The sequence below is a fragment of the Phyllostomus hastatus genome, unplaced genomic scaffold, assembly GCF_019186645.2.
Source record: "Phyllostomus hastatus isolate PE091 unplaced genomic scaffold, TTU_PhHast_1.1 phas_scaffold_129, whole genome shotgun sequence".
Taxonomy (NCBI): domain Eukaryota; kingdom Metazoa; phylum Chordata; class Mammalia; order Chiroptera; family Phyllostomidae; genus Phyllostomus; species Phyllostomus hastatus.
The window spans coordinates 24,242,771-24,254,180 of record NW_025334009.1 but is presented as its reverse complement, the minus strand read 5'-3'; the positions used below and the strand labels follow the sequence as shown (position 1 = coordinate 24,254,180).

Below are 11,410 nucleotides of genomic sequence, written 5' to 3'. Positions count from 1 at the left end.
ATACTTTGACTGAGTTAGACACTGTGTAAATTATTTCAGTTATATTTCAGCACAATCCTAGGAGGCAGGTACCACTTACTACTAACTTAGAGATGAAGAAAATGATGTTCGCAGAATATGAAGTGACCACAAGGCCATATAGCTTATGAATGGCTAGGCAGTAATCAGAATCCAGAACCAAAATCAAAGCCAGTGCTCTTCCTCCTGTACCACATCCCTGATGAAAGGAACATGGGTCAGAAAATCAACATTCACCTCCGTGAGATTGAGAAAGTCTGCCTCTGCTCCCTACCAAAAAGAAAAGGCACCAGGCATTCACAGGAATGCAAATTTGGGTGGAGATCTGGGAGACTATCTGCAAACATGACCACATACAAGTTCTGGGGTCCCATGCCACATCCCCTGCCAGGGATTGCAGTTTGTTGGCCTCCTTAAATCTGAGTGGTCCTGTGACTGGCTTTGACTGATAGAATGTAGCAAAAGTGACCCTGTGTTCATTCCAGAACTTGACCTTAAGAAGCCTGGCAGCTTCTGATTTGCTTTCTTGCTACTTTTGAGTCACTATGTAAGGAGTCATCCACCTTGATGAAAAAGGATACCACGTGAAAAGAAAGACTGGGTGGAAGTAAACAGAAGCAACCCAGTGGATAGGCAGCACCAAGGCTCCCAGCACCTGAGAGAGGCCATCTTGGACACTCCAGCCTCTCCCAGGTCCAGGTGAACATAGTGGCATGAGTGAGCTCAGCCAACAAGTAGAGAGAGATAAGCCATTTCTGCTGAGTCCTACTGGGATTTTCTGACTCACAGAACTGTATGCAATAAATGGGTGTTGAGTTCCAGGAAGGATTTGTGGTGCAGCAATAAATAGATAACTGAGATGCCATATCTTTTCCTATCTCCTCACCCATCTCATTATCTCTACTTCTCAACCCCACTGCAGATCTTGTCCATCTGATGCCCAGGTAGGAAAGATTGCCCTGGAGCCAAAACGGGTCAGCAGGCTTGTTTCCTCCTCCGTCCAACACTTTCCAAACCAGACTTGCTCGATGCCACTTTGCTTTGCCTCAGATAAAATTCTAGGAACTTCCCGATTTTTGCTCTATTTGCCACATACCTGCCTCATAATTCCAAGACCACTAGCATATCCAGTTTGGATCTTCCTTCAGAGACCCTTAAACCATAATATTCTTATGGTTATTTTTGAGCATAAGAGACATTTTATGTACATTTTACATATATACTGTAAAAGTGTTTCTGTGTATATGTATGCAAGTACTTGTTTTCATTTATATTCCCTAGGTCTCAAAAAGCCAAAATTACATTTAATTCTATCTATGCTTATATCATACAATATACATAGATGTCTCCTCTCTTTATATAAGCTTCCCAGTGCCAGCTAATAATGTATGAATTTCTGAGAAGAAACCCCTTTTTAATTTTTTATAGAAGATTCTTTAATACAGTTTGATTCATTCAGGAATCACAGTATGAACATGCTACATTGACCTGAAGAGCCTATTCAATGTTTTCAAGACATCTAAACTGTTTCCAATGGCAACCAAAGAATCAGCTTGATATCTCAGAAAATAAAAACCTTAGAGTCCATCCACATGATGAGCCCAGCAGAGAACTGGGAAATTTATGACATTTTAATCATTGATAATTTTGGTTGTGCTGATGAGAAGACTCTTTAATATGAGGAACTTGGAGAGGCTTCCAAGGAGTGTTGCCAAGGTGATGGAAACAGCCTTGTAAACTGATCTGAAGAATATGCCAGGTTGTGGAAGTCACCATCAGCCTATCTGACCTGACCCTCCCCCGGCTACCCCCATCTGTTCCTCAGATGTTCTCCACGTTCATTGAAATTGACAACATGATAACAAATACATGCCACATCTCGGGCAGCACATACTACTTCATAATCCCCTAAAGAATCTGGCACTAAATAAGGAGGTGAACGTTTGTACACTGCCCACTTTCTGAAAGTGTTCAAGGCAGCTCTCATTTCAAATGTAGTGAGAATGGTGTATAAAATTAACACAAGATAATAGCCAAGCCCTGACCAGTGTGGCTCATTTGGTTGGGCATTGTTCTGCAAAGTGAAAGGTCACTGGTATGATTCTGGGCACATGTCTGGGTTGTGGGTTCTGTCTCAAGATGGGGCACATACAAGAGGCAACCAATTGATGTTTCTCTCTTACACTGATGTTTCTCTTCCTCTCTTTCTCCCTCCCTTCCCCTCTCCAGAAGTAAATAAATGAAATCTTTTTTTTTAGAAGGGAATAGCCAAGTCTAGTCATTCAAAAATGTATAGGGGAGCCCTGGCTGGTGTGGCCCAGTTGGCTGAAGTGTTGTCCCATAGACCAAAAGGTCACAGGTTCAATTCCCAATCAGGGCACATAACCAGGTTATGGGTTTGATCCCCAGTTGGAGTGTGTATAAGAAGCAACCAATCAATGTTTCTCTCATATTAATATTTCTCTCTCCCTCCCTCCCCCTCCCTCCCTCCTTCTCTCTCTCTCTCTTTCTCTTTCTCTCTCTCTCTCTCTCTCTCTCTCTCTCTCTCTCTCTCTCTCTCTCTCTTTCTCTTGCTAAAAGCAATGAAAAAATATCCTTGGGAGAACATTACAAAAATGTACAGGGAAAGTGGTGAAGAACTAGAAATTAAACCAAAACAACATGAAATGACCAAACCTAGGCTGTATGGATATGAATATAGCCTTGAGTATACAACTTTGAGGAGGGGTGAGAGGAGGAAGAGAAAAATTCACACTCAGTGAGGTATAGTGGGGAGATGGGAGGAAAAGAAGGTGGAAGCAGAGCATGGAGAATTAGCCCAGTACTTTCAAGTATCTCATTTAATTTTCACACGAATTGGTAAGAAAACTGAGACTCATACTTACCTGGCAGGAGAGATACCATGATCACAAAGGTGGTTTTCCCAGGTGAGACATGCATTGCACTCCGGGTGTGCTGACCCTTACAATTTCCCCAAATGTGGGAAACTCAATTTGTGGTGGGGAGGACAGCATTAACACTCTCCCCAAAGGGAAAAAAAAGAAAATTGAGACTCAGTTTTGAGTGATTTACCCAAAGTCTCACAGACAAAAAGGGATGACAATGTGCCCAACCTAAATTCATATGACTCCAGAACCAATATTCCTCCTATCCAAGCATCCTCAATCAACAAGGAATTTATTTAAGGTCACTAAGCAACAGAATAAATAGATTTATTCAAAGCAATTCTTTCACTCAGGTGAGGGGGTTCCTTGTGGGTCTGTTTTCCCAGGACAAGATGTTGCAGAGGTGAGGTATTTTTATACAGTGGGCAAGGACACTAGCTCCAAAGTAGGCAAAGAAAATGTGCATCCCAGTTGCAATCTTTCTAGCTGTGTGATCCTTGGTAATTTAGTGCACCTCTCTGTGTTTCAGTTTTCCCATCAGAAAAGTGAGAACAATTATGCCTAGAGAACTGTATGGGGAAAGGAGGACATAAAATCATGCAATGCAAAGTGCTTAGCATCGAGCTCTGAACATGGTAGACCTTCATACATGTAAATTATAATAATTTGTTTTATTCTCATTCTTATATCTATGATTATTAAATCAAGATGGCATGACTTCACTGGCGTAGTTACAGGCAAAATGAGACAGTGTCTGAGGACTGCTTCACAGTGCTTTAAAAGAGGAGTGAGGAGAGTATTATGTGGGAATAATACAGGAAACAAGAATAGCAAATGTTGGTAATTATTGAAACTGAGCAAAGCTGGTACACAGGTTCATTATACTATTCCCTCTACTTTTGTATATTTAAAATTTTCCACAACAGAAGAGTTTTTAAAATGTTCATGATAGCCCTGGCTGGCGTAGCTCAGTGGATTGAGCATGGGCTGCGAACCAAAGTGTCGCAGGTTCGATTCCCAGTCAGGGTACCTGCCTGGGTTGCAGGCCATGACCTCCAGCAACCACACATTGATGTTTCTCTCTCTCTCTGTTTCTATCTCCCTCCCTTCCCTCTCTAAAAATAAATAAATAAAATCTTTTAAAAAAATGTTCATGGTTAGAATACACAAATTCTAAAAAAAAGAGAGAGAAAGAAATACAAGAGCTTTCTTTCTCCATCATGTGGGGGTACTGAGAGAAGGTAGCCATCTGCAGGCTAGGAAGAGAGACAGCTCTGCAAGCCAGAAAGAGAATTCTCACCAGAATCAAATCTGCTGGCACCTTGATCCTGGACTTCCCAGCCTCCAAAACTATGAGAAATAAATGGCGGTTGTTTAAGCCAAAAAAGAAAAAAAAAAGAATACACAAAGGACACATATGTTGGTGGAAAATGCCAGGACTTACAACTGAGAAGAATAGAAGACTGGATTCTCAGGAAGCCTGGCCTCCTCTCAGAAGGCCTCCCACATCTACTCCAGGCTGTTCGAATGACTCCTCTCTTGAACCCAAACTGTTCACCATAAAATTGGAAAGAGGAGAACTTGTCTCTCAGAAGGTTAAGTATAAGAATTACCATTGCTCTACAGTTTAGGCAATAAAGATTAATTATCTCACTAAAAAAAAAGGAGTTACCAGACAACATCCAGGACTAATTACTTCTCCAACCCCACCACACACACATTATAGGGTGCTCTCCCCGGCAACACACATCCTCCCTGTACCCTCTGCCAGCACTATGAGTTCCTCCACCAGCGTGGAAAACTTCGGCTGTGATTCCGCTGAATACAAAACCACATATTCAGGACTTTTTAAAATTGAATTTATTGGGATTACATTGGTTAATAAAATTATATAGATTTAAGGTGTACAATTCTACAATACATCATCTCTCCATTGCACTGTGTGTTCACCACCCCAGATCACATCTCTTTCCATCACTGTTTATCTCCCTTTTACTCTCTCCTGCTCCCCCCATCCCCATTTTCCTCTGGTAATAAACACATAGTTGTCTGTCTATGATGGGGTTTTTTTCCTAATCCCTTCGCCTTTTTCACCTAGCCCCTCTACCTCCTCCCCTCTGTTAGGACCAAGAATATAAGACGCTTTGTTCATTTAGCAAAAATGGAATTCCTCCTCTAAAAGGTGTTATCTTAATCTGGAGTTGGTACACAAATTTAAAGAAATAAAAATTGACTCTTTTATTTTCACATCTCACTGAAGTTCGGTACTCCCTTCAGTCGTGGGTGCAGACCACAACCCACAGCACTACTCGCAGTACCTGTGACTGTGCTGCACATGGAGACAGATGCTTCCATATCACAGCAGAGGTGTCGCAGGCATCTCAAAATGCCATCCTTGTGCCATCGTTACTTTGAAATATGGCAGTTATTTCTCCTAACACTAGATCTATTTATTTAATGTGTTGTTAAATATCATATGTATCCCAATATTTTAAAGATTTCATCATTTTCTTTCAATGCAATTGGTTTAATTTATAATCTTATGCACTTTATTTTATGCACTTAAAAACATTATTCTCAGATGAAATCTACAGGGTTTTCCAGATTCCTAAAGTTTGTCAAGTGCTTAGAACATGCCCATCTCGTATCAGCACAATATGAGTTTTAATTAAACAAAACAAATTAATAAATGTAAAGGGTTAGTGGGGCAGGCAGCATCAGGGACTGAGGAGGCTACGTGATGGAGGAAAGCAAGTTTTAAAAAATGGAAAAAAATAACTTTACTAACTAAAGTCTTAATACATATTTATATAATTGTATGCTTATTTATAAAGCCAATTTTTAAAACAATAGCAAATTTTAAATCTATTATAGGTATTGGAAGTCACTGTTTTCTAACATTACAGTTAAAGTTTAAAGATAAAATAATCCTACTGAAAAGCCAGAGATTAGGCATCTGCTAAAAGAACAACCACAAGTTCAGCCACTGAGTCTGCACCCTGCCTTTCTTCTGGAGCAGAACTGGTGGAATATTAGTAGATTTTTATTAAAAAATAAGACAGGTGAAAATGTGAAGCAAGCATTATCACCTGTGATGTAAAAATCTCTTTCAAAACCTCATGGCTTCTTGGCATCTCACTCAGAGAATGAAAACAAATTGACAAGTGACATGCTGTAAGATATGTTATGACAAAGCAAACCACCACGTTGAGAGTCTTTCGGGTCGTTCCTCAGGATATCCTCGATTGTCCGCAGACCTGGCACATTGACACTTGATGAACTTGCCATACCTGAGTACTCTTCCCTTTTACACAGTCAAGTCCCAAGTGGGCCTCAGTCCTCCTGGGTTGTCCTTCCTGTGAATAGAGTCATGCCTAAAGTTTAGACTATAGGCACCATCCACGAAGCTTCCATTCATGCTCAATCCATTTTCCTTACTGTATCCAAAATCATTGTTTCTAAATGTAAATATGATACTTTTAATCTCTCCTTTAAAAAAAAAAAAAACTCTTAGGCTCCCCATTTTTCTTAAGATCTGAACAAAACTCTCTCACGTGGTCTGCAAGGCCCTACAAGGTCTCACCATAGCCCACCTCCCCAGCCTCGCCCCCCCACCATGCTCCCTCCTTCTCTGCTCCAGCACTACTGGGCCTCTCCAGGCCTCCAGCCCCTGCCCCCTCCTCAGGCCCTCTGCATGTGCTCATGCCTCTTACCGGGGTGTTTTTCCCACCATCTTCACCAAGGTAAACACTGTGCATCATTCAGATCTCAACCTCAATCTAAGTATCAATATATCACAAAAGTACCACTCACACCCCTGACTGCTATGTCTCAACAAGTCCATAATGTATGTTTCTTTATGCTTTAGCATCTTGGAGATTAGAGTGTGTCCTAAAGTAAATGGTGTCACACAATCCCTGTTGGCCTAGATTAAAGACAAATTTTTCCATCAAGGTTTGCATTTGCTTCTGCCAGTCACCTCAGGGAACCACCAATCTGACATCACTTTACATTCTCTGCTTGAGTTCTTTTGGACATATTATTGATGTAAATTCAGAAGTACCCACTTGACATAGGAATTCTTGGAGAAGTTTGATTTTTCTCCTTCCACCCAGTGCCACGGTTGAGACAAGCCTAGTTCCCTTGCTGTCTCTTACTATGACCTAGTTTATTTCTCATTTGCTTTTTTATTGATGGGGACAGCCCTTTGGTATCCCAGCTTACTGTGGAGTTCCTTTTTAGAATTTCTATCATGGATGATTTTTCTTAGTGATACATAGAATAACTATGCATTATATAAAAATATCCTCTATGTTCTGCTAAAATGCAGAGGTTTACATTCCCCTCTTAGAGGTTTTCCTGGTACCCTGTACTGCTCTAGCTTTGTTACTCATCACAAAAGTAGTTTCAGCTTTGTTTCTATTATTTCATCAAATCTACTTTCATTACTAGACTATAAGGTCCATGAAGACTAGGATATGAGATCTACTTTTTTAAATTCACAAGAACCTTACATAGAGCTTGATTAAGTATTAGGTGCTCCTTTAACATTAATTGAATTAATGAATGACTGAGTAAATGAATGAGTTGGAAGAATGGATGAATGAATGAAATAACTCTGTCAAGGTCATGGCCCATTTAACTCACTGCATTTCCAAGTGAACCAGTTGTGTGATCATCCACATCCAATGCCACAAGAACTAGAAACTTATACCTGAGTAGACAGCACACACCTCGCAGCCCATCCAGATCCTCTACACCTCTATTCCATTTCTTTTGTACCTCTAGGACTGGCTTCTGCCTTTCCTTTTCCCTGGATCTCCACCCCTGACCCTCTTCCTTGCTATAAACAACAGATGTGGGTCAGTGCTGACCTGACTGCACTCAGCTTACCAGACATATGCTTTAGTTTTCCTTATCAAGATGCCATTATTTATTTAGGGGGAAGGAAGGGTTGAGTAGCCAAGAGCCCTGTACTGCGTGCCCAACTGAACAGCAGCCTTCATAAGAACTGATTCCAGTACAGATCATCAATGGGTGCTAAAACCATTGGTAAAAGGTTAGAGGTGCACAGGCTACCTTAATCTCAAAGGATTACTTCATAGATCATATACTGATTACAAAGCAGAATGGCGATCTTTACAAGGAAGAAATCTGGAAGACAACACCTAACCAAACAGATCACATTTAACATCATCGATAATGGCACAAACTGATATATGCCTCTTGATGACACACTCCAAGAGAAACTCATCATGACTTGTGAACTCCTCTTGTAAAAAAATGTTTAGCATGGATATAATCCTAAGGAAACCATCAGAAGAATCCAAATTCGTAAATACTAGCCTGGACTCTTTGAAAATCTCAACAACAAAAAAAAATGAGATTAAGAAGCCTAACTACTAAATACAATGTTTGATCTTTGGTTTAAAAACAAAACAACCATAAGGTATCTATTGAAATAATTGGAGAAATTTGAATATGGATTGTATATTGGATAATAATATCAAAAAAAAACAAAGTAATTTACTTAAATCATTTTCCTTGAGTATGATAATTGTACTGTGGTTATATAGGGATATTATGCTAAAGCATTTAGGGGTGAACTGTCAAGCTATGAGAAACTTACCCTCATATACACAGGGTGGGCCAAAAGTAGGTTTATAGTTGTTCATATGGAAAGTAATACAATTATTAGTAAATAATAATATAAGAATAAATTTGTGTTTCACATACTCACAACTGTAAATTTAGTTTTACCCCACACTGTACAGATGTATGAATAGAGATACAAAGAGAGAGACAGAGACAAAGACAGAGAGGCAGGCAGAGAAGAGAGTGTGCAAGTGTGGCAAAGCATTAACTGGTGGTCTAGATAGAAGATATAAGATGTTTATTAAAATGTTTTTCAAGTTTTCTCTAGGTTTGATATTTTTCAATATAAAACACTGAGGGAAAAAAGAACAAAAGAATGATATTATTTCTTCTGCTATTTGGAAAAGAAGGAGGTTGAAAAAGGATTTGTACAGTAGAAAATTTAGCAAGGAGCATGGTAAGTGTTTAAGATGGAAATCAGTCTCCACTCTCCAGGAACTTCTCGAAAAAAAGTGATGCCAGGTCCCTGTTTGGACTAAAGGTACTTCCCTCTGAGCTCTGAGCAGGTGTTGAATCGCCAGGTGTGCAGAGTGCTTTACATGCACTTCACCTAAATTATGGCATTTGATGCCAGCAACCACTCTGCAGAGGAAGCAGAACAGATGCTATTATGTTCACCTTACAAATGAGGAATCAGAACCTGAGAGAGAGCTCGTGTTTGACTGAAGTAATTACAGCTAGAACCTGCAGAAGTAGGTCTTGACCCCATGTCCTCTTCCATCCTGAGTCAGTACTTTTTCTTCATAACTATTGTTTATGATGCTATTCATTTCCTAGGCTAATATTTATTGTGTGTCAACCATATGCTCAGTATTATGGTCATAAAGAGATGAGTAGAATTTTTGTTCTAAAATATCATAGAGCACTTATTCATTCAATAAATTCTTAATAGGCTTCCATGTGCCCAGCATTGGGCTGGGTGCTGGGGATGCAATAGTAAATGAGACCCTCTGGGGAGCACAGGCCAATGAAGCTTCTAATGCAATGTGGGAAATCACAAATGCTCTGACCACACAAAGCAGAGACATTTCTACCTCCCCTGTCATAGTGATTATTGCACGCTATTGGAATTACTTGTTTTAATATGCACCTTCCCCACTAGAGCATCTGACCACCATGTCCCCAGCTCTGAGAACAGTGCCAGAAATAGAGGTGGTGCTGAGTAAATACAGGGAGAAATAAGGAAGGGGGAGGAGAAAAGAGGGGAGGGAGAAATATCCTTTCCTCTGAAATCTGATCTGCCCAGTAACATTATACGGATGTTATAGCACCTCCTCTTCTCACAACCCACTTGCCAGCCAGCATTGACCCATGTCCCATTCTTTGCCTTTGGTGCTGCATCTCTAGAAAAGTGAAGAAAGGAAGCACTGTGGGTGAAGCATGTCTACAAGATCAGCAAATCTCATCCACAAGCCCATAAAGTCCACAAATTCTCCTGCAGGCAAAGCTTCATGAATTACTACAGAGATATCCATGGGTGTCTCAGGATAGTTTACAGAAGTGATCTGTTGGTCAACCCCCTGGCTTTACTCTCAGCTAAAAACTAGGCTTTTCATCTAAGCTACTAGGAACAGAATTGAAGAGACTTGTAAGGAAGGAATTAAGTCACCAGAGCCATAATTGCATGAGTGTAAGTGTGTGTGTGTGTGTGTGTGTGTGTGTGTGTGTGTGTTCACCAGTGATCTATACCTTAGAGAGACCCTCCAGAGGACTAAGCATGGGATCCAAGTTCAAAGCTCCCAAATCTCCCACAGATGTCTGACTCTTACCAAGTTTTCAATATTCTAGCAAATGAGGAAAAATTGTCTTAAAGAGTTTCCTAAATATTTTTCCAGCTCATACTGCTTTGAGCTACGTTATACAATTCTGTGATAAGAATTATCATTGTCATTTAAGGAATAAAAGTATAATTCAAATGCACAAAGTATCACACAGCTTTCAGGACAATACCTGCCATACCCTCCTCAGATGCTCAAAGATGGAGATATGAATTGACAGGATCAGAAGGTTAAAGCAGAGCAGAGCTGTGGTAAAATCAAAACCCAAACTGGGGCAATAATTTCCATGTTCTTGGGACTGGAAGCCATTCTATTTTCTGCAGAGTAGAGCCTCCCAAAGCTTCCCAGCATGGCTAAAACTTACTGTGTACTCCTCACACCCGAATCCCTTCAGAGCTGAGTCCTCTCTTTGTCAGTCACCACAGCTTTATGTGCTCATCCTGAAAAGAAAGGATGAGCCCAGTTCTTTCTCCCTGCTTCCCCATTCCATCATAAAACTATGCATATTCTGATATTTTACTGACTCCTTCAGATATCATATAATAAGGTAATGCTTGTGGGTATAAAATCATTTAATACATTAACACATTTTCTCGAAATTAATATTTTGCAAAAAAATTTTCATTTCCCAAAGCACAGAGTGAAAAAGAAAAGATTAAGTTAATTAATACTAAGAAGGATTTGTTGACTTGTTTTTGCCTCTTGGGAAGTAAAGATGACCACTATTTTTATTTCAAATAAAGGGAAGTAAATGGGTGTCTTAAGACAGAGCCGGTGATCCAGAAATCATCTAGGATAATAATAATTATTTGTTTAGGGCTTACTCCATAGGGTACTTGCCACTAGTATGCTTTTTAATGAATGAGGAAATCACAGCTTGCAATGAATGGCTAGTGCTTGCTCCCAAGGTCATACATCTACAAAGTGACAGATATAAAATTTAAATCCAGGTAGTCAGATACCTCCAATGCAGAAATAGATTTCTAAGCAGAAAATAATGACTAGTTTCTTGCTGTAATGAAAATATATTTCCTTTAAACCTTGAAATAACTCACTTGTCCATAAATGCAGGTG

The 11,410-nt window shown here is 39.9% G+C and overlaps 1 pseudogene; it reads left to right on the top strand.

Moving 5' to 3' along the window:
• The first annotated feature begins 2,895 nt into the window (after positions 1-2,895).
• LOC123830876 lies at positions 2,896-3,046 on the top strand (annotated as a pseudogene).
• The last annotated feature ends 8,364 nt before the right edge of the window (positions 3,047-11,410 follow it).